Source organism: Felis catus, chromosome B3 (assembly GCF_018350175.1).
Source record: "Felis catus isolate Fca126 chromosome B3, F.catus_Fca126_mat1.0, whole genome shotgun sequence".
NCBI classification, from domain to species: Eukaryota; Metazoa; Chordata; class Mammalia; order Carnivora; family Felidae; genus Felis; species Felis catus.
The window spans coordinates 129,842,716-129,866,198 of NC_058373.1; the positions used below are offsets into that span (position 1 = coordinate 129,842,716).

General features: G+C 34.5%; 1 long non-coding RNA gene across 2 annotated transcripts in view; it reads left to right on the forward strand.

The window, feature by feature from the left end:
* The window catches only part of LOC105260674, a 328,107-nt gene extending 304,880 nt beyond the window's left edge, over positions 1-23,227 (forward strand). For both annotated transcript variants that reach the window (XR_006599882.1, XR_002743214.2), the window contains one exon: positions 22,262-23,227. This is a non-coding gene — a long non-coding RNA (uncharacterized LOC105260674). The remainder of the gene's footprint in view (positions 1-22,261) is intronic.
* Positions 23,228-23,483: the final 256 nt, after the last annotated feature.

Below are 23,483 nucleotides of genomic sequence, written 5' to 3' on the forward strand. Positions count from 1 at the left end.
TCCAAAAATAAATAAATCAATTAAAAATAAAATACCATCACTGGTTCCACTGTGACGACTGTGTCTTGAAATTACCCCACTGCCAGAATTCTAATTAGTCCCACCAAGTCTTTTTGGCCTTGCTGCAGATCCAATATCCAGATCCAGAGCATCCGTATTGGTCTCCACTAACTACCAAGGGTCAGCTTTTGCGGGATTTGCGGCTTCTTCTCTCTGGAGGCCCAGCTCTTGGATGCCGTTAGGACTTTTGTGACGCTACAAGGAAAGAAAAGGGGGGAGACAAATTGCATTAGAACACTGAGTAGACAATAAGATGGGTCAAGGAATGGAAACCAAAAGAATGCTGGGTCATAAAAAACTCATACAAGAAGGTGATATGTAAAAAAACATCAGAAAATGAGGAAGCTTTGGACATCATTTTGTCACACAGCTATAAGAACGGACAACATATACTATAGATGATAAATGAGCACACGGATGGCCTGACTAGCATTTACCAGCCAAAGCAGATCCCCCAAAGGATCAGAATGTGAGGTGCTCAAACTAAATCATTGACATCATGGGTCCACTTATTTTGGCCGCATTTGGTAATGTTATTTTCAATGAATATGGGTGAAAGATTTAAGGGAAAGTAGAATATAAAATTAAAATTCAATTGGAGAGAATAACTTTTGCCGGTATAACTTTTTGGAAACATTGAGTCTGAATTCTGATTAGAAGGTATGATAGATAAGCCAACAAAATGCCAGTCAGCTTGAAAATGCTCCTTTCTCAGTTCCACGGAGACCTGTCTCTACTATATTGCGTACGTATATTTTCACTTCTTTGACGTTCTGTTGTCACATGGTGCTAGAAGACTGGACAGGGAAATTAAAAAAAAAAAAAAGTCATTGAAAGCCTTTCTGTTCTTTCTGAACTTCTAATTAGTTTCTCTGGAGTTATTATGCTCCTGGTCAGGCTGAATGAATTGTGGGTGATAAGAAATAACCTCCCTAAACAGCTTAGTTGTGGCTTCCTAAACTGAAATATGATAGTGACTATGACATAAACAGTATCTTCAAAAACTCAGACAAAAATACTGAGGCTCAGTCTTCACACATTCCATTTGGAAGACTTTTTTGTTGTTGACTTCAGGGGAAAATAGTGTAAATAGAACAATTAAAATGGCGTCCAGGGTAGTAATGAAAATAAAATCTATATCTATACAAGTCTGTTTGAAATTTCAAAACTGGGCAATCTTTTTAAACTGCATGAAGATATAATGTAATATGTATTCGGTTTTAACAAAATAAGCTTCTTCAATCATGAAATAAGAAGGAATATTAATAGAACAAAGATGACCTAATGACTTTAAATCTTACACTTTCCTACTCAATGGATTTTGTAATGAGAGTCTGATAATCCCAGCTCAACATTTTCAACCATGGAGTCCAGGTCAGAAAAAAGATTGCTCTATAATCTTTTCAAACATTCATGTGGATGTTTATTAGATCTTTTAGTTGTCATGGCCACTGTGTTCTCTGTTGCTGACCTCCAGCTCATATCTGAGAGATGTAGGTGAAATTTTGTTATAAATTGGCTTCAACCTTTGCCTGGGAGGACCAAAGGTGTTTATAAATAGCTGTTCTATAGGTGCCTCCTGCACTGAGCTCCAGAAAGATGTGCATTTATTAGCTCACTCACCGTGTGCATTTTTAAATGAAATACTGGAGAGAAGTGTAAGACATCAAGTGTGTGGCCAAGCCATTAATAGGCCAACAGCACAGGCCACATTTCCTTTTCATCAAATCCGACAGCTTTAGTGTCTACTATATCATGGCCTACTTTGAAAGAGTTGCACCTATTCAGGCTGAATTAAAGGTTACAAATATCAAAGTGTAACTCATCAACTGGTAAATAACCCATCATCAATCAACCAATTCATATGTCATACTTACGTGGCTACATCAGGTTTCACTTGTTTCCCCCTTCTTAACAGAGGAATCAATATTGTTCCTTGATGTGGTAAAAATACTAATGAGGAAGGCAAGAAATAATATGCTAAATGTTTTTCCTTCATTAATCCTCAGAGCAGTTACTAAATTAATTTTGTAAGCATTCAGTGTAACAATGGTTGTGTTTACCAGACAATGCTGCAGGTCAGTTTTGTGAGCTTATTTTGTTTGCTGGGAAAATTCAGATTCATTTTACTTTCATGTAAAAATAAACTGTTTTAGAATGATTATGTGGGCAACAATATACAAAAAATAAATATAGTTAAGAAAAAATAATGGCTAGGGTCTGTTTTATTTTAACAGGCTTAGCATGAGGAAAAAAATAAAGCACGGAGAAAGTGAAACTTTGCTCAAAGGGAGACTTTAATTCTTGAAATCAGAGTAAAATATATGATTTCTTTGCCATGAACTTATATTTTGATACCTTACATTCAGTGAAAGCTTTCTAGTGAGGCATCTTGGAGATACTCTTCTTCAACTTTGAAAGTTTTATTAGCATTCTTCATTTACATTAAAAGCCAATAGGTATGTGTTTCCTAAATCCTAATGTACCAGTAAGTCTCTTATTTTAAAGCATTTGGTTATATTGCCATTCTCCTGATATATGATTTTGTATAAGTAGACAGTAATGGGAAGAGGACATTAGGAGCTAAGAATGACCTCAGGTTAAGAGCAAGCAAGAAAACAGGAACCTCAGTCCTACAACCACAAGGAAATGAATTCTGCCAACAACAGTGAAACTGAAAGGGGGCTGTGAGCCTCAAATGAAAACATCCTGGCCAACACCCAATTTCAGCATAGTGAGATACAGCAGAGGACCCAGCTAACTGGTGACCAGACTCCTGACTCATACAAAATATGACATAATACATTTGTGTATACAGTTGCTTTATGCTGCAAAGTTTGTGGTAATTTATTATGCAGTATAGAAAGCTAGTACAAAATAAACACTCCTCCATGTCTCATGAATGCATTTTTAAAATGTTTATTTATTGAGAGAGAGAGGGAGAGAGAGGGAGAGAGAGAGCAGGGGAGAGGCAGCGAGAGGAAGAGAGAGAATCCCCAGAAGGCTCTGCACTGAGAATGCCAATGTGAGACTCGACCTCGCAAATCGTGACATCGTGACCTGAGCCAGAATCAAGAGTTGGACACTTATCCGACTGAGCCACCCAGGTGCCCCTCATGTATACATTTTATTATCCATTAGAACACTGTTGGCCTAGACAAATGTGCAAGTAATTTTATCAAGACACCGAGACAAATGCAATAATAATGAGTCATAGTTTTATTTGACTGTCATATACATGATTTGACTGACTGTCATATGCATACCCTAGCTGTACACATCTTTGTGTCATTTTGGATACATGGTAAAATATATTTAACAGCTTCTAACCTGGAATAATAACTTTTAAATATTTAGATATATGGTGTGTGTGTGTATATATATATATATGTATATATATATATATATACACACACATATAATATGGTATATAAAGTATATGTATATATGTGTATATATATGTATGTGTGTATATATATATATATATGTATGTGTGTATATATACATATACATATATTTTATATATATATATATATACACATATATTATATATATATGTGTGTGTGTGTATATACATATATATATATTTAGATAGACTTCCATTTATTCTCCAGCTCTGCATCCTGCCAGTGTTCATGGTGGGAATGTTCAACATCCTTTTCCTAATATTCACACTATTCTTCACTGTTTGCAGGTAGAGTTAGCAGCCCCGCCCTCTTTGCTTCCTCACAACACTGCTTAAATACCCTGATATCATATGAATCATGTTGAATTATAATTTGTCCAGTCGTGGGTCTTTTGTCCCTACAAGACGATGAACTCTCTTAGAACAAAGACTTTATCTCAGTCTCTCTAATCAATAACACCAAGCAGATTGCTTAACACCTGGCAGATGTTTCCATAGACACGTATTTAAATTCAAAGGTGGGTGGGAGAGTTGACATAAACCTTTTAGTTCTGTGTTGATTTTCAATCTATCACTCCTTTCCCACTCCCAATTATTCAAAACATACATTTGAGATAGATGTAATTATCTGTCCTATAAGGCCCGACCCTTTATTTGCTTGCCAAACATGCTGAACATTTATGTCAAAATGAATAAAACCATAGGTTGTTGTCATCCTGGAATTTGGTTGTCTGGGAAATATTTTTTAAAAATGATTGTCTCTACTCCTTGAAAATTAACTGATCGTTAAAATGCCTCTTTTTTTTTTTTTTTTTGTCAGAAAGAGAAGTTGGAGAAGGTTATTAACTAAGTTATAGAACAACACTATAAAATTGGATCATGTTGACCAGGCTGCTATTGACCAAGCCACCATTGTTCACTGTCATATGGTATATACATGTTCATGTTCTTATATTATAAAAAATGTCTGGGGAATTTTCTGTCTAAGATCAGCAGTCAACAGTATCTGCCCTCCCTAAACTGAGATACACTAAACTATTATCAAGAGTTGAGTACAATTCCATCATTCTAAGTAATCTAGACCCAGAGTCAACCTTTAAAAAACAGAGAGAAATAAATACCACTTGGTATGGTAATGGATTTTTTTTTCCTTTTTTGTCTCAGAGAAATTTGTATGTGGCATCTTCACATAACGAATTTCAAATGAACTTGACAAATGTTTTAACATTGCTTACAGCTCACGTAAATGCTTGAGGTAATTGTTTGTTTGGGGCTAAAAATTGTTCTTGACTGTTATTAACATTTTATTGTGGTTAATAAAAATAGCCATTTATTACAGTAAAATGTCAGCAAGAAAACCAAAGGTATAATGAGAAAAATAAAGATCACTTATGTGACACAAAGCATCATAATGGCTAAAACATGGGTATAAGAAACTGTCCGCTTGGGTCCAACTCTGTGACCTCAAACAAATGATTTAAACTCTCTGTTTCTTCAACACTTAATAAAAATAACTCACATAGTTGTATTATCATAAGGATTTAGAACATGACCTTACACAGAATAATTACTCAGTAAATTATTATTTTTATTATAATTTTTAGTATTATTTTGGGAATTTAAAGAGAACTATTTTTTCTTGAATTTAAATCAATAAACGCTATATGTTATTTGCATTATTATTGTGAAAAATCTAACTAAATCCCACTAGAGCAATTATAGATAATTTTCTATAAAAATTATTTTATACGATTATACTTTACGATTTTTTTCTTTCATATAAAATGCACATTATCATATAAATAGTAAGCATTTTCATTTTTTTCTTTCATATCTAATTTAATCTTTGGATATTTAGTCATTACTATCTTGGCACGAATATCACAGAAAATCCATTTCTACTATCAGAACTCTTAAAGCATCATAAAGCAATAATTGATAAGAATTCCATGTTGAGGCTTCATTATTAATGAAAACTAAGCCCAGGAATGGAAATTGGCACACCCCACTTTTTTTCAGAATTTTCACTGAAATACTGAAATGGCTATATAAAAATAGAAAAATTGATAGCAGAAACTAGGGAAAGATGACATATCTATTCTTGATGGACTGAGGAATTTAGAGAGGATAATGTTCAGGAGAAATTCTTATAGAAAAGCATATGAGTTACAATAGGAGAAGTAATCAATTCTAGAGCTTGGAGTGAGTGGGTATGGCAGAGACAGAAGGGAAGGGTTTATTCAGCCTTGGCTGCACATTAGACCACCTGAGGAAGTTTTCAAAAACAATCACGTTCTTGGGGTGTGTGGGTGACTTAGTTGGCTGTGCGTGGAAATCTTGATATCAGCTCAGGTCATGATATCACGGACGTGAGATCTAGTCTTGCATCCCTCTGAGCACAGAGCCTGCTTGGGATTCTCTCCCTCTCTCTCTTCCCTTTCCAACCCCCTCAAAATACATAAATAAACTTCAAAAATAATCACATGCAGATCTGATTTCAGAGCAATTAAATCCTAATCTTGGTTGCCAGGGAAACTCTATACATTTCTTTTCTTGTACGAATTTTCCAGATAATTCTATGTCCATGAGATGGCTATGAACCATTGGTCTAGAAAACAAACATTACATCTACTTGTGTTTCCTGGGAAGTACAAGGATACCACTACACAAAACCCAGCTGTTATACTCACTCTCAACTTATGCTTTATGTTGGAACAGGCTAAGTAAAGCTAAAGGGTACTGAAAAGCAGTATGCCTGTGAGAGAAGGTAGGGGAAGGTAAGCCAGGGTTGGGCATTGACCCATCAGTGTTTGTTGTAAACTCTGAAGCTTTAATGATAAATGCTTAAGGAGAAAAATTTAAGATGACAAAATATAAAATATATCGGGCAAAATAATAAATATAAATGGGTTAAAAATTTCCATAATAAAATTCATGTAGGAATGCATAAAAATAATGTTATGCCATTTATAGAATTAAAATAAAATCATCGAAAAAAGTGTTAAAAGTGAAAGGAAGGATATATCAGGCAAATGAAAACGTAATATCATTAGGAATTGCAATTCAATATTGAAGTCGAATAAAATGAAATTCAAAGCAAAACCTACTGAAAAAGATAATGATAAGTCATTTTATATTGATAAAAAATGGAACCTACAAAGAATTGTCAAGACATTTTAATGTGCTGAATAATGTTATCTCAAATATATTTCAAAAAAGCCATAAGAAAAACAAAGAGATTTTTGAATTTGAATGAAATATGAAAGAGTAGAGACTTAATACTTCTGTCACTCTTTGTATTCTTGACAGATTTTTTTACTAAAATAAAATACAAATTCCAGATCTCTGCAATTCATTTTATTGTTGTATTCATTAACGTAATACCCCAGAGTTTCATGGTTGCAAAACAAACAGTATTCATCAGAATAAACAGAATAAACATGATTGTCAAAATAAATGCTTCATGTATAAAATTATATTGATTTATATATTCAAAATACAGGAATTAAGTAAATTAAAAAATGTTAAAAATATTCCTCTCCTAAACTTTTTTTTCTTGATAATTTGTGCCTCATAATTTATATTTTAAATACAAAATAACCCCAAAATTTCAAACCTGGTAAACATTTATCCCTATTAGTTTTCTCACCAGTCATGTTCAATATATGTACTGATTCACTGTCTACTTACAAAATTGTATAAAATACACCCACTAGAAAACCAGGGACTGTGATGTTAAAATAAGTCATTACAATTTTTTTAAAGTAATTAACTTAAAATTTCAAAATATTTAAAATATGGTATTTTAAAGTTAAAAAAAACACTGTTTTTGACCCATTCAGTTATCATCCATGATAAAGGAATATTTATAAAAGAATTCTTTTATAAAGAAAAAAATTATAAATGAATAGTTATACCTGGATGGTCCTCTAAGAAGAGGATTTTTATATTGCCCCTTGAAAGCTAAACTCAGGGGTGGGAGTGTTAATGCTTTGCATTGTGTTTTTCAAAAGACTGTGAGCCTTTCAGAAATCTTAATATTTACCAAGGCCACAGAGTAACAAGACAACTTAGTGGTAAATTAGCATATAGATCGTTTAGGTGAATAGTCACAAAAAATCATGAATATCTTAACCTTCTCTGAAGAAAGTGTAGTCAGGATTTTCCTGGAAATGTGGGGTCCTAGGAAGTGCTGAGAAGGAGCATGGTCCAGAAGAGGACTGGCCTAAGGGGACCCAGAAGACATTGATATCACTCGCTACTGGGAAGGCACAGCACTGATCATGGGTATCTGTAGTTGATGACAATGCGGGAGTCTTGAAGGCTGGACAGGATGAAGGCTGGACAGCACAGGGTTCTTCAATGGAATGAGGTACAAAGGAGCAGAGGCAAGAAAGAACATAGGATGGCATAAAAACTAATATCAGAAAACTATTTATTTTCTACTTCTCTTCCTTCCCCCTTCTGACAATGCCACTCACTAATCTCAGCAAAATTGATCACCCTTAGGAAGCCAGGTAAGGGAAATGGTGAAGAAATACGTTAAATTTGATTAATATTTTTATAAAAATAACTATATTAAACTGGGTATTATTAGATCCCTTAAAAGGGTTTGATATTGAGTTTTCTACTGTTATGAAAAAGGAGAGTTACTTATATTCACTAGAAAATTAGGAAAGTCATGTTTCTGAACATCTGATTTATAAGTCTAAATTTCAAACCTGCCAAGCATTTATCCCTGTCAGTTATCTCCCCAGTCATGATTAGTAGGTCTCTCACTGTTGATAACCCGTGGGTGTTGTAAAAATCTGCTAATGTATTACATATATAATAAAAATGTATTGAAATATCATGCTACAAATATTGCAAAATACACAGCATTTTTTTAAATTTTTTTTTGTAACGTTTATTTATTTTTGAGACAGAGAGAGACAGAGCATAAACGGGGGAGGAGCAGAGAGAGAGGGAGACACAGAATTGGAAGCAAGCTCCAGGCTCTGGGCCATCAGCCCAGAGCCCGACGCAGGGCTCGAACTCACGGACCGTGAGATCGTGACCTGAGCTGAAGTCGGATGCTTAACCGACTGAGCCACCCAGGCGCCCCACACAGCATTTTTAATGTGTTGGAGAACACACAAGGGCACACACAGAGAAATCATTAAATATATTTTTTGCTATCGCTGTTCCTTTTTTTAAATTGAAGTAGAGTTGACACACAATGTTACATTAATTTCAGGTGTACAACATAGTGATTTGACAAGTCTATACAATATGCTATGCTCACCACAAGCTGAGCTGCCATCTGTCACTGCACAACGTTATTACAATACCATCAACTATATTTCCTATGCTGTAACTTTTATCCCCATGACTTTTTATTCCACAACTGGGACTCTGTATCTCCCATTCCTCTTCACCTATTTTGCTCATTTCTGCACCGCATTCCCTCTGGCAACTATCAGTTTGTTATCAGTATTTATAGGTCTGTTTCTGCTCTCTCTGTTTATTTGTTCGTTTACTCATTTGTTTGGTTGTTCAGATTTTATATATATGTGATATCATAAAATATCTGTTTTTCTCTTTCTGACTTATTTAACTTAGCATAATATACTCATGGTCCATCCATATTGTCACAAATGCACGATCTCATCCTTTTTTATATAATCTTCTTTATCCATTCATCTATTGATAGTCACTTGGGTTGTTTCTATTTCTTGGCTATTGTAAATAATGCTGCAATAAACAGGGTTCATATAAATTTTCAAATTAGTGTTTTCATTTTCATTGGCTAAATACCCAGTAGCAGGATTACTGTATTGTATGATATTTTTATTTTTAATTTGGGGGGGGCTTCCATATTGTTTGCCACAATGGCTGCATCAATTAACATTCTGACCAACAGTGCATGAGAGTTTCTTTTTCTCCACATCTTTGCCAATACTTGTTATTTCCTCTTTTTTATTCTAGCCATTTTGATTGATGTAAACTGATATCTAACTGTGATTTTTCTTTGTATTTCCCTGATGATAAGTGATGTTGAGCATCTTTTCATGTGTCTCTTAACCATCTCTATGTCTGCTTCGTAAAAAGTGTCTGTTAAGATCTTCTGCCCATTTTTTATGGGATTGTTTGCTTTTTTGGTATTGAGTTGTAGAAATGATTTATATATTTTGGATATTAACTCCTTATCAGATATATCACTTCCAAGAATCTTCTCCCACCCTTTAAATTTTGCTCATCTCTTCCTTAACTGTGAAAAAGCTTTTTATTTTGGTGTAGTCCCAATGTTTATTTTTGTTTTTGTTTCATTTTCCTGAGAAAGTAACAACCAATACCATAGAAATAAAAAGGATTATAAGATAACACTATGAAAAATTATATGCCAACAAATTGGACAACCTAGAAGAAATGACAAATTCCTAGAAACATACAATTTTCCAAAATTGAATCAGGAAGCTATAGAAAATCTGAACAAATCACTTACCAGTAACAAAATTAAAATGGTAATTTAAAATCTGCCAACAAAGACAAGTCTAGGACCAGATGAATTTGTAGCTGAATTCTGCCAAAAAATTAAAGAAGAATTAATACCTAACATCTCCCCAAACATTCCAAAATATAGAAGATGTAGGAAAATGTCCAGATTTGTTCTATGAAACCACCATTAATTTGATACATTAACAAGGAAAAGGCACTACAAGAGACAGGGAGAGAGAAAGAAAAAGACTACAGGCCAATATCCCTGATGAACATACATGAAAAAACTCAACAAAATGTTAGCAAACTGCAATCAACAATACACTGAAAGATCATTCACCACTAACAAGTGGGATTGACACTGGGGATTCAGGGATAGTTCAAAATTTATATATCAATTATCATGATACATCACATCAACAAAAGGAAGAATTAAGAAGTATGTGATGCAGAAAAAGCATTTGACAAAATTCAACAGTGTTTCATGAAAAAAGCTCTCAACAATGTGGGTTTAGAGAGAATATACCTCAACATAATAAAAACCATTTTTGAAAAAACCCACAGGTAACATACTCAATGCTGAAAAACTCTAAGGTCAAGAACAAGAGAAGGATGCTCATTCTTGCCACTCTATTAAATATGAAATAGAAGGCATATTTATTAAATACAAAATAAAAAGCATACATGTTGGTAAGGAAGAAGTTAAACTGTCATTGTTGCAGATAATGATACTATGCTTAGAAAACCGTCGACTCCACCAAAAAAAATTAGAGATAATAAATAAATTCAGTAAAGTTGCAGGATATAAAATTAATATACAGTAATTGGTTGTGTTTCTATACCTTCATAACAAAGTAGCAGAAAGGGATATTAAGAAAACACTTCCATTACAACTGCACCAAAAAGAATAAAATGTCTAGGAATGAATTTCACCAAAGTTATGAAAGATCTATATTCTGACAATTATAAAACACTGATGAAAGAAATTGAAGACAACGCAAACAAATGGAAAGATAGTTTATGCTTATGGATTGAAAGTATTAATATTGTTAAAGTGTCAGTACTACCCAAAGTAGCCTATATATTCAATGTAATACCTGTCAAAACTCAACAAATAACACTAAAATGTTCATGGAAACACAAAAGACCCTGAATTGCTTCTTTGAAACAGAAGAGCAAAACTAGAGGTGTTGCAATTCCAGATTTCAAGACATATTACAAAGCTATAGTAATCAAAACAGTTTGGTACTGGCACAAAAATAGATATACAGATTGATAGAATAGAGAGACCGGAAATAAACTCCCACTTACATGGCCAATTATCTAAGACCAAGGAGACAAGAATATATAATTGAGAAAGGACAGTCTCTTCAACAAATGGTTCTGGGAAAACTGGGCAGCTGCATGCAGAAGAATGAAAATGGACCACTTTAAGGGTACATGGTGGCTCAGTCCGTTAAGCATCTAACTCTGGATTTTTGCTCAGGTCATGATCCCAGGGTCTTGGGATCGAGCCCTGAGTCAGGCTCTGTGATGAGCATGGAGCCTGCTTAAGATCCTGTCTCTCTCTCCCTCTTCCCCTCTCCCCTGCTTCTGTGCTCTTTCTCTTTCTAAAATAAAAAGAAAAGAAAATGGGCCACTTTCTTACACCATACCCAGAAATAAACGCAAAATGGATTAAGGACCTAAAATGTGAGACCTGAAACCATAAAACTCCTAGAAGAAACAGGCAGTAATTTCTTGGACATCAGCTTTGCTATTTTATTGTATTGTATTGTATTGTATTGTATTGTATTGTATTGTATTGTATTTCATTTCATTTCATTTCATTTCATTTCATTTCATTTCATGTATCATTTTATTTTATTTTATTTTATTTTATTTTATTTTATTTTTTACAGTCAGGCTTACTCAAGCATAACTAAAGTACAATAAAATTTGCCTTTTAAGGTGAACAGTTTAATGTATTTTCACAAATATTCAAAATCATGTCACCAGCACCACAATCAAGGTATAGAATGTTTCCATCCCCATGAAAGTTCCTTTGTGCCTTTCTGTGGTGTTTACATATAATTTTAAGTAACAGAACTAGAACTAAATCAGTTAAAAATTGAAGAAGAAAAAGAACATGCCCAGAGTGATCAAAAAGGGAAACAACAGAAAACAAAATGAACTCAGTATTAGTGAATCAAAGGAAGGCTGTTGAGAGTGATAATAACTTTATTCTTTTTTTTTTACAAATATGACCATCTTTTTTATTATGTTTGAAAGCTGAACCTGTTGGCTCAACACTTACTTAAAAATTAAAAATAAAGGAAATATGCATTAGGATTGCCTGGCTGGCTCAGTTCATAGAGTATGCAATTCTTGATCTTGGAGCTCATGAGTTCAAAGCCTACATTGGGCACAGAGTTTACTTTAAAAAATAAAAATAAAGCAATTATTTATGCTATAAACACTGATGTACTGTGGTCCGTGATAAGAACCTTGATCCTTATATCCTTGATAAGGATGTAATAGTCCTTGTATTAGATACACGCCTTCTATCTTACTTCATATCTTACTTCAGCAATAGCCTATCAGATCACTGAATCCCAGTATACTCCAAGAGTGGCACAGTGGAAACTGAGGGTCTGAGGCTAATAATTGCTTGTGTATCAGTCCCTACGACAGTGCCCAAGTCATCATGCTGTACTACTGCCTTTAGCATCCCTTTAGCATCCCAAGTGACTTTCAGGAATTGATTCACCTTCCGTAGTGCTTGCTTCATTCCTGGGGTTTAGTATGTTAAAGTATTTAGATGATTTGTTTTATTCAGTGTGAGGATAAGCAAAAATCTAAAAGAACTTGAAGTTACCAAAAGGTTACAGTTGTAGAAGTAAGAATGTTTGACATCTCTGCATCAAATTTGTGATAACTGAAGGGTAAGGAATCAGCCTTCCTATCTCATCCACAAGATTCTATCAATCTCTATCAGTGTTTTGTTTCATTTTGTCTTGAGTTTCCACTTTTAGATTTTCTCCTCTGCCGGTGTTTTTTTTGTTTTTGTTTTTAATTTCACATATGATAAATTGTAAATTATTTCTGAAGACAAAAGCATCTTTTTGGGGTGCCTGGGTGGCTCAGTTGGTTGAGCATCTGACTTCAGCTGAGGTCATGATCTCATGGTTCATGGGGTCAAGCCCCCTGCTGGGCTCTGTGCTGACAGCTCAGACCTGGCTTCAGATTCTGTCTCCCTCTCTCTTTGCTCCCACCTGCTTGCAGTCTGCCTCTCTCTCTCAAAAATAAATATACATTTAAAAAAATTTTAAGTATCTTTTTGATTTTAAGAGTGAATAAAATTTGACAGTGAAATCAAGGTCGCCCTAGATACAATCTTATCCACTTAATCTAGAGAGGAAACTTCCATCCACCACGCTCCATTTTGCTTTATTTGTTTGTTTGTTTGTTTGTTTATTGCAAATAAAGTATCCCTAGTTTTTTAAAAAATTTTATTGAAGTACTATTAGTATACAATATCTTACTACTTTCATGTGTATATTGTAGTGATTCAATATTTTTATACATCACAAAATGATTCCCATAAATCTAATTACCATCTGTCATCATACAAACTATTACAATATTATTGACCATATTCCCTATGCTATACGTTACCTAGAAACCTCCCAAGGTAACATTTGTATAGAATTTGTTGTCACTTTTTCATGGCATGTTCCCTATCAATCGATGTCAAATTGAAGTATAATGAAACTTGGAAAAAAAGATCAAACAACTTTGCTTTAGTGAAAGTGATTTTTCTTTATAAATATATTTTCAAAACATTTTGTATTTATGAAATATTAAATTATCCACTAAAATTAAATGTTACATCTTATCAAATACTGCTAATATGCAGAGATATAAAAGTGTCTCCTCACAAGAATCTTATGAGATGAGAAACAATTTACAAATTTATTTGCAATGAATGTAAAAGAGTTATATTTTCATCAATTGATGACATCAGCGTATCCATTCATTTATTTATATACTGAATTCCTACCCTTGGAGAGATAATGTTGGTGTAAAAACAAGTATAACACAGTTTTTGTTATTTACATACCTATCCTGAAGGTGGGAAGGCAAAATGAAATTCTACCCAGTTAAATGGCAATGCATGAGGTAATTTTAAATTCAACAAAACACAAGGATTGGGAGAAGAAAGGCCACAATTAAGAGTTGAATATACATTACCCAGTGTCATAAGAGTGGGGTAAGGAGAAATTTTTGAGGCTTGGAATAAACTAAAATGTTACACAAGGAGAAAGGGTTTCAACTGAGGCTTGAAGAATGCATCACTTTGGTAAGTGTCAGAAATGTATTTTCAAGTAAAATAGGATATTTAAAGGTTTCTAACAATAATTCAGCATCAACACGTCTTTCCTAACATATTATATAATTATTATATGGCAAGCATTCTCATCACTTTTCCAGAGAGGAATTCAGAGCCCATCAAGGGCAATTTCATTGCCCAAGCTGTTTGTGCCAGGATTGGTTATCGGATCTGGGGCAAAACCTCTTCCTCTGGTAGTTATGGCCGCCCTGATATCCTGCGGTAAACTAGCGAAGGCAGAGAAAAATCTAGATTACAGAATATCACATTTTATTGATCTAAAGATTTACACTAATATATGGGATAAGCAATTTGTGAGCAAAGGGATGTGTTTATAAGACTGTCTTTAGTTGATGTATATTTACTCTCTAGGACACGTTTTACAATCACAATTCACTTCCTCTGTTTCCTCTGCCTGCAACTTCCTAAAAGTATTGAGTAGTGAAGAAGTGAAGACACCTTTCAGGCTTTCAAGTCTCTCCTATGAGGGGTCACTCAGAGACCCATGCACTCTTACCCATGCACTCTTAATAGTTTGAGTTATGGATCACTGCTCAGTCAGTCCTGGGGCTTCTTTTTTTTTTTTTTTTTAATTTTTTTAATGTTTATTTTTGAGAGAGAAAGAGACAGAGTGCTAGCGGGGTAGGGGCAGAGAGAGCAGAAGACACTGAATCCAAACCAGGCTCCAGGCTCTGAGCTGTCAGCACAGAGTCCAATGCGGGGCTCGAACCCACTAACCATGAGAGCATGACCTGAATTGAAGTCAGACACTTAACTGACTGAGCCAACAAGGCGCCCCTCGTCCTCTGGCTTCTGATTCATTGCAGTGATATATCTCCTCAGGTGTATAGGTGGAGATATCTATTGTCATCAATAAAAACATGTAATTCCTTATAGTATCAGGAACTGTAGGGTCTGGAGTAGTTACTTAGGTTTGGATTCTGTCTCCTTTCTTACCTTTTGCATGACCTTGAGTTAAGTTCTTAACCTCTGTTTCAGTTTCTATATCAGTACCTACCGGAAAGTTTTTTTGTTATATACAGTACATGCTACCATAAATGTATGATATTAATTTTAGCTCTAATGCATACTTAATGCTAACTATTCCTCATCTTTATTCTTGTTAGTAATAAATATGTAAAGATTAAAGGGAATGCCAGAGGTCAACAAAAATGTAAGATGACTGATTTATTTATGGCAAAACAGGGAAAGAAATTATCTTAAGAAACATTTGACTTGATATATATTAATCTACTGAAAATATTATTAAAATTATTATTAAATAATTGCCTTTTAATGAATGATTATAATATACCAAGCAGGATACTAAGCATTTTATGTAGATAACAGAAAACAAAAATGGTAATCTTTGTGCAGTGATATTATGAATAAATTTCCTTGCTTCACATTTGTGTTTTAGAATGACTATGAATTCCTTGGTTAAAAAAAGTTTCTAGTCATTCTAACTAACAAGGGCTGCAAGACACTTAAGAGTTGTAACTCATTTTCCCCTTTTCTCTGTGACACAGCACTGAATACCTGTTGTATTTTCAACCACAGATGGTATCATTCAGTGGTGCTTAAAAGGACCTTTCTTCATAAATTCAGTAAAGTACATAAAGATCCTTTCATAAGAGATATAGCTATGTGTTACTCTCTATGATGGGTGTGAATGCACACATTTGTTTTTGTGAGAAACCAAACATTTTTCAAGGATGTGTGAATTCATAATTTATTATGTGGATGAATGATGTTTGTGCATTATATTCTTTTTCTTTCTAAAATTTACTGAAGGACAAAAAATAAAGTCCAACTCTTAAATCATTTGTGAGTACTAGAATGGAAAATTATAGCATCTTTAAATGGCACTTATTATATATGGAAAAAAGTAAACAGAAAATGAAAATACATTCATGGGAAGCTTAAGACAGTGAATGAAATAATTTTCAACTTAGAAGTTTCCTGGTCTTAGTGATGAAGAGGTTGGGGGGCAGGGATACAAAAAATAGAAGATAAAAGCTGAGAAAAAAAAATTCTTACTGGTAAAAAGGCATTGGAAATGAATTACAGAAGAACCTTGGAATCAGAACATCAGTTTCCCTGCCATTAAAATATAGAACCTATATTTCAACTAAAATAATTTACACTGTAGGGGCGCCTGGGTGGTGCCAGTTAAGTATCTGACTTGATTTCGGCTCAGGTCATGATCTCACAATTCGTGGGTTCGAGCCCCGCGTCTGGCTCTGTGCTGACAGTGTAGAGCCTGCTTGGGATTTTCTCTCTCCCCTTTCTCTCTCTGCTCCTCCCCCACTTCCTCTCCCTAGATCTCTCTCTTTCTCTCAAAATAAATAAATAAACTTAAAAAATAAAAATAAAATAACTTACACTGTAAATTAGACTCCTCTAGATCCTTAAGTATGTATCTGTGCCACAAAAGGCATTTAAATCCATAATACTATAAATAAGGAAACAGAAAATTTGAAGCCAGTAATTTACTTATTTATTTATTTTAAATATGACTGGAGAAATAAAAAGGGATTTTAAAATTATAACATACATCTGTGTATTTTAAGAAGTCTTTCATACCATTAATCTGTACAAGTGCTGATTTATTAGAAACCTCATCTATTGATAATAGTAGGGGAAAAAAAGAGGTCAATTTAACACAATAAATCATGGAAATATATTCATAGTAGAAAACACATTCCTGGTATATTTTATTTATAAAATTTTATGTAATATATATAATATAAATATAGTTGTATACATTATTCATACCATGTACATTTTGTATGAAGATAAATTAATATATATGAAAACATTTGTACAAGTATATATATATATCTGTGTATGTAGGTAAATACATGTATATGTATGTATGCATATTTAATGTGTACAGTAATAATTTAAACACAATATATTCCTAAATACAGTATGAGCATGTTCTAATTTTAAACATATGTATCCATTTTGCGTTCATTTTTGTGTATGATATGAGAAAGTAGTCCAGTATGATTCTTTTCCGTGTTGCTGTCCAATTTTAAAAAGATGTGAAATGCCTTAAATTCAGTTTTCATTTCAAAGGACGCATTCTCAAAGAGAAATTCTATGAACTTTCCATTTTAAGTATGCCCTGCTATTCTTTCCCAACTCACCTCACTTGATTTTCTTCAAAGTTCTGGTCATATCTACGAGGCTTTTCTTCACTTAGTGGTTGACTTGCTTATTTCCGATCTACCTCCAACTAAAATATGAGTCTCCTCAGATGTTTTTCCATAACAGATCATCAGCTTCCAGGATGGGGCTGGGATTGCAGTGGGTGCTATATAAATATTTATGAAAAGAATAAACAATCAGATTGAATACTAATGCATAAGCTATCATTTGCAAGCCTATATTATATTATATTCCCTGTGTCATCATTCAAATCCGAAGGCATATTTAAGAAATCTTTAATTACCCAATACTTTCATCATGGTAGAAAATATTATTGAGAATATGCTGCTACTTGAGTTATTTCCCCCCACCACCACCACCATCAGGGATGAGTTGGTATTGCATCCCATTCACTTTAAGCATGAGAGGAGAGGAGTTTCAAACAGATCCAGTCAAAAAGCTTAATATGTTTCCTTTGGAGCATGGGGACAAAGGACAAAAAAAAAAAATCAAAAGGGTGAGAGGCTGGCTGAAGGCTAGCTGTGGTAATAGGAGTAGAGAGGGTGGTTTGGGAGGTAACTGATCTCTTACTGATAATGTGCCCAAGGTCTTGTTTGGATTAAACCTGAAATGCTGTGTTCAAGGAAAATCACTTACGGCTGCAAAGCTTACAAAGAATGAAGGAATAGAGGCTGCGTCTGTAGGAGATAAGGTGGGGGAGGGCTGTATCCATATTATGTAGGGACGTGCAAAGATTTGACTTTTACACTGAGCGTTGGGGGATTGATTTTGAGCAAATTAGTAGCACCAACTTGTTAGAAATGGATCAGTCTTGTTCTATGCTGAGAGCAGAAAATAAGAAAAGGAGTGGAGGGAGATTAGTATCATAAATAATTCAGGAGACACTAACGATAACTTGTCCAGGGTGGTAACCACTACCAGCATGTTTCACCTGGATTATTACAAATATTTCCTGCTTCCTTTGGCTGTCCTTCTTACCCCCCTCTCCTAAACCGATGAAGTTGGGTAGAAACGCAAAACAGGAGAAAGAATGAAAAAGCCAATCGTAAAATCCCAGGTTAGGTAGCCAGCCCAATGTAGAACCACGCTGGGGGCAGGAAAGAGCTCCAATTTAAAAGAAGTTGGATTATTTTGATTATTACATTGAATTATTACATCGGCTATTTAATAACTGAACTGATTCTTTTTGAGTATAACTGACCAGGTAACTTTTTATTTCCTAAAAGTGTACATAGAGTACGAGACCCAAGCAATATTTCCTCTGAGGGCAGGGAAAACGCTAGTTTCAAGAAGGTCTAAAATAGGAGCTATCAGAAAGAAAGAAAAAAGGTTTTTGTTGTTGTTGTTGTTTGTTTTGTTTCCACCCTTTCTCTCAGACTGGCTAAATGGTGCTTGTATGTGTGTGGTGCTGTTTTTCCTTCAAACAAATGCGACCACTGTCAATATTGGGGAATTAAAAGTTTTAGGAAGACCTGTATTAATGAAACCTTGGTTTTCTCTGTATTTATAGAAATCTGGATATAAGCCTCTGGGAAAATTCTTTTGAACATATTAGATAAATAGAGTGAAATGATTAAAATCTTTTGAAACAGATAAGGGACGTGGGATTACCCTCCAGTTTTGCCTCTTCCTAGCAGGCCACATCATATCTTAGATGCAAGTTCCTTTCCTCTGTAAATGGCATTTAATATTTATACTACAGGCATTTGTGAGGGAAAGAATATAGAATAGAATATATGTAACTGCCTACTTCAGTAATTCAAAACGAAGTAGGTGATAGGGGCGCCTGGGTGGCTCAGTCGGTTAAGTGTCATGACTTCAGGTCATGCTCTCATGGTTCGCGGGTTCGAGCCCCCTGTAGAGTGCCTGGGGGACATGCGAGTGGCTCCACACGGGACTCTGCACTGAGCATGGAGCCTGCTTGAGATTCTCTCCCTTTCTCTCTGCCCCCCCTTCCCTAATGGGCATGTGCTCTCTCTCTCTCAAAATAAATAAATAAACATTTTTTTAATGAAGTAGATGATTAATAAGCATTATTCATTTAATGTTAAATTGAAACAAAAATGTCATTTTTTTTCTTTTCCATTTGGATTTCTGATGCCGTTGTTTGAAATAATTGTACCTCTCATTTAGTGTAAAATTATCATCACTGGTGTGTGCAGTGCCCATCTTCTGACTATTTGAACATTTTACTTCCCTTTAGCTGCATTATTTCCTATTCTTATTCAATATTTACTTTCCAGAAGTATTTTGTTGCTATATGCTTTTTTGAAGTGTCTATTTTTGTTTGGGGTACATATGATTTTGATTTATACGTATAGTATTCCATTAGAGATGTCATCTCTTCCTTACATTTTTTTTTCTCTGCACTGCTTCCTTCTTTAGATCCATCCATGTGCCTTTACGAGGACTACGTGTTTCTTTGCTTTATTATCTTCTGTATATGCCTCTCCCGCAGTTTACTAATATACATCCTTGATAATAGACATTACATTAGATCCAACTCCACCTCCCACAGTGGTTAGCATCTACACACACCCCCTGAAGAACCTACGTGAGCATTTCCTTGGGATATGTACCCAGGCAGAAACAAGTATCTTAACTGACCTAATGCTGCTGTTCCACAACTGTCTGGAAGGGCCATAGCCACCAACAATGCAGGAGTGTTTTATATTTCACCATCTCCATCAACTTGACTCATTCATCTTTCTGAAATTTGCCAGTTTTAGAAAGTGATATCTTCTTGCTTTAATTTATACTTCTGTGTTTACTGATGTGATTGAGAATCCATTGCTGTTTAGATGGTTTCAGTTTTGTAAACTGCTTTAATAGAATCCTTTCTCTTACATCCCTTGGAATATTAGTCTTTGTTGTAGTTGTTGTAATTTGCGGGTGTTCTCTGTATATTCTACGTAGCCAGCCCTCAATGGTTTTGGATATTGCAAATGTTTCTCCCATCAGCCAATAGGAGACTATAAGAAATCATGGTAAAGAACATGGACTCCTTATTTACTAGCCACATGATCTTGGACAAGTTACTTTATCTCTTTTGTTGTTATTATTCTGTTTGATTCATCAGCAAAATGGGCATAATGATAGAAAAGGTTCTTGGCACACAGTAAGCACTATATAGGTATCAGCTCTTGTGATGATTCTTGCCTCTATTTATGCTCTCCTTTGTTTAAAAGAAATCCTTTATTTTGAACTGTAAATGAATTCCCTATAGTTCAATGTTTTGTAGGTTTTACTTAGAAAGTCTGTCCTCACTTTTATATCACAAAAGTGTTATACTGCATTCTCTTCTATTAAATTTATCATTTGACCCTTCATTGTGAATCTTTAATCTATCGGGTTTATCAGGATTTCACCACTGAATGTAGTATTCTATAACAATCTAGTTTTTGTTTTTTGTTTTCTGTTTTTTTTCCTTCAGGCTGAACCAGTTTTGACAGTCTCAACTGCTAATCCCCATTGATTTGCAGGGTGTTTGACCATTTATCTTTCAAAAACAAACAAAAACTGTAAACTCAGAGTAGAACAATAGCTTTTATGTTAGAGTTGAAATGGAGAATAAAACTTGGAATAACCACGGAAAAGCCTCTGGGTTTATGGTCTAAGCCTCTGTGAGAAATCAAGGATTTTATGATCTGCATTTTATGATTATTTTATTATATATATTATATATAAATAATATATACATACATACATACATACATATATATACATATATATACATATATATACATATATACATATATATACATATACATATATATACAGCATACATATGTATAAATTATATATAATATATATAACAACATATATATACATATATGCATACATATATACATATACATATATACAACATACATATATATAAATTATATATAATATATAATAAAATATATAAATTATATACATAATTTTATATATAATCATAATATTTTATATATAATCATTTGACCCCAGTAAAGCAATTTTGTCTCTTTTCTTTTTTTTTTTTTTATTCACACTTATGTATTATTGAGAGACAGTGAGACACAGAGCGTGAGCAGGGGAGGGGCAGAGAGAGGGGAGACACAGACTCCAAAGCAAGCTCCAGGCTCTGAGCTGTCAGCACAGAGCCGGATGCGGGGCTCGAACTCACAAACTGTGAGATCATGACCCGAGCCGAAGTCAGAGGCCCAACCGACCGAACCACCCAGGCGCCCCTTGTCTCTTTTCAAAGAAGGTTTGATTAAATGCCAAATAAGTGGATGCATTTGGTTGTGCAGTTGCTGTTGAGAAGACAGTGTTTATCCTTTAAGATTTCTTGTCCTTCTTTCCATAGCTCACCCAGATATAATCTGATTCAGTTGTTGGTGGACATTAACGGGACTTTATTTTATCAAGGAAAGACGAAGAGTGTCTCATTCACAATCGCTAATTATCATTTAGTAGGTGGAGGTGGAAGAGAGGGAAACAGAGTAGCTATGGTTTAGATGGAGTATGGGTTTTGAAAACAGATGCCTTTAGGATGTGAACCTTAGCTTATTCATTCAGATAGTTTTCTCATCTGTATACTGATGATGTTTGTCGCATCATTTAAAAGAAAAATATATCTCTCAAGTTTTTTTCCGAATGTTTGATGACATAATACTCAATATATGTTAACCCCACCTTTTTTTTTTCTTTCCAAAATATAAAATTAGAAAGCCGATTTACAATTAAAACTGCACTGTACTGTATAAAAATGAAGTTTTAACTCTCTCCCACTCTGTATTTTACAGACTTGCACATTTATATTTTTAAATCATCAAGAATGGGAAAATTTGATTAACATGAAGTCTTCAAATGCCTGCTTCAAACGGGAGACCAGCTGAAGCCAAGAACAGAAACCCTGAATTGTGTACTGAATACCAGACAAGCATTAACACATTGGCTTCTTTGGTACCAGGTAATTAAAATGTGTAATTTGATCTTAATTAAATTACAGGCTACCCCAAGACCTTGATCAGTGACCTTTTGGCTTCCTCCACCCTATGTGAAGAAAACAAATAGACTTTAGAAATATAACCCCTTCATTCTCCTTCTTCTTCCCCTACTTCATCCTACCCCTGTAGACATTTACTTCCATTGGGTACAGTGTCAACATACATCAAATGTGCCAATTATAATCAATGCTATCTCCCAACTACCAAGCGTGTTTTTTTTTATTTTTAACTTAGCAGCAGGGACAGTGTGTGGGCAGCACCAGTTATGTAATTCCTGTGCGTACCCAACTTCCCACCAGCATTGAGCTTGATCTTCAAAATCCTCCCCAGGTAGTACTCTTTCTCTTTTGGCTTTTGTCTAGTCTTCCCCTTTTCTGCCTTTCCTCTGCTGGTTTTTGATGCTTTTTATTTTGGTAGAAGTGTTTCTGATCAGCATGAGAACTATCCTGGAGCTTTTCTATCTTGCAGAGTTGGTTAATGAGATTGTTGCAGACTTTAGATTCTAAAAAAGAGTTCTTAAATTTACTGGGTGAGGTTAAAGTCAAAATCAAGAGAATTTATGTTTTTGTTGAAGCTTCATGAAGCAGTTAAAAAAGCAGTGAACTTGGAGTCAAACATCTGGAATTGAACTTAACTCTACAGACTATTAATTGTATGATTGTATATTTCTCGGGACGCCTGGGTGGCTCAGCCAGTTAAGCGTCCAACTTTGGCTCAAGTCATGATCTCACAGTTGGTGACTGCCAGCCCCGCATGGAGCTCTGTGTTGGCAGCTCAGAGCCTGGAGCCTCCCTCGGACCCTGTGTCTCCCTCTCTCTCTGCCCCTCCCCATTCATGCTCTGTCTCTCTCTGTCTCAAAAATAAATGTTTAAATGTTAAAAATTTTTTTTAAAATAAACATTAAAACAATGTTTATATATATATATATATATATATATATATATATATATATATAGTTTTCTCATCTTAGTTTCCTGATCTATAAAGTAAGGGTAGTAACAACCACCTGCCTAACTCA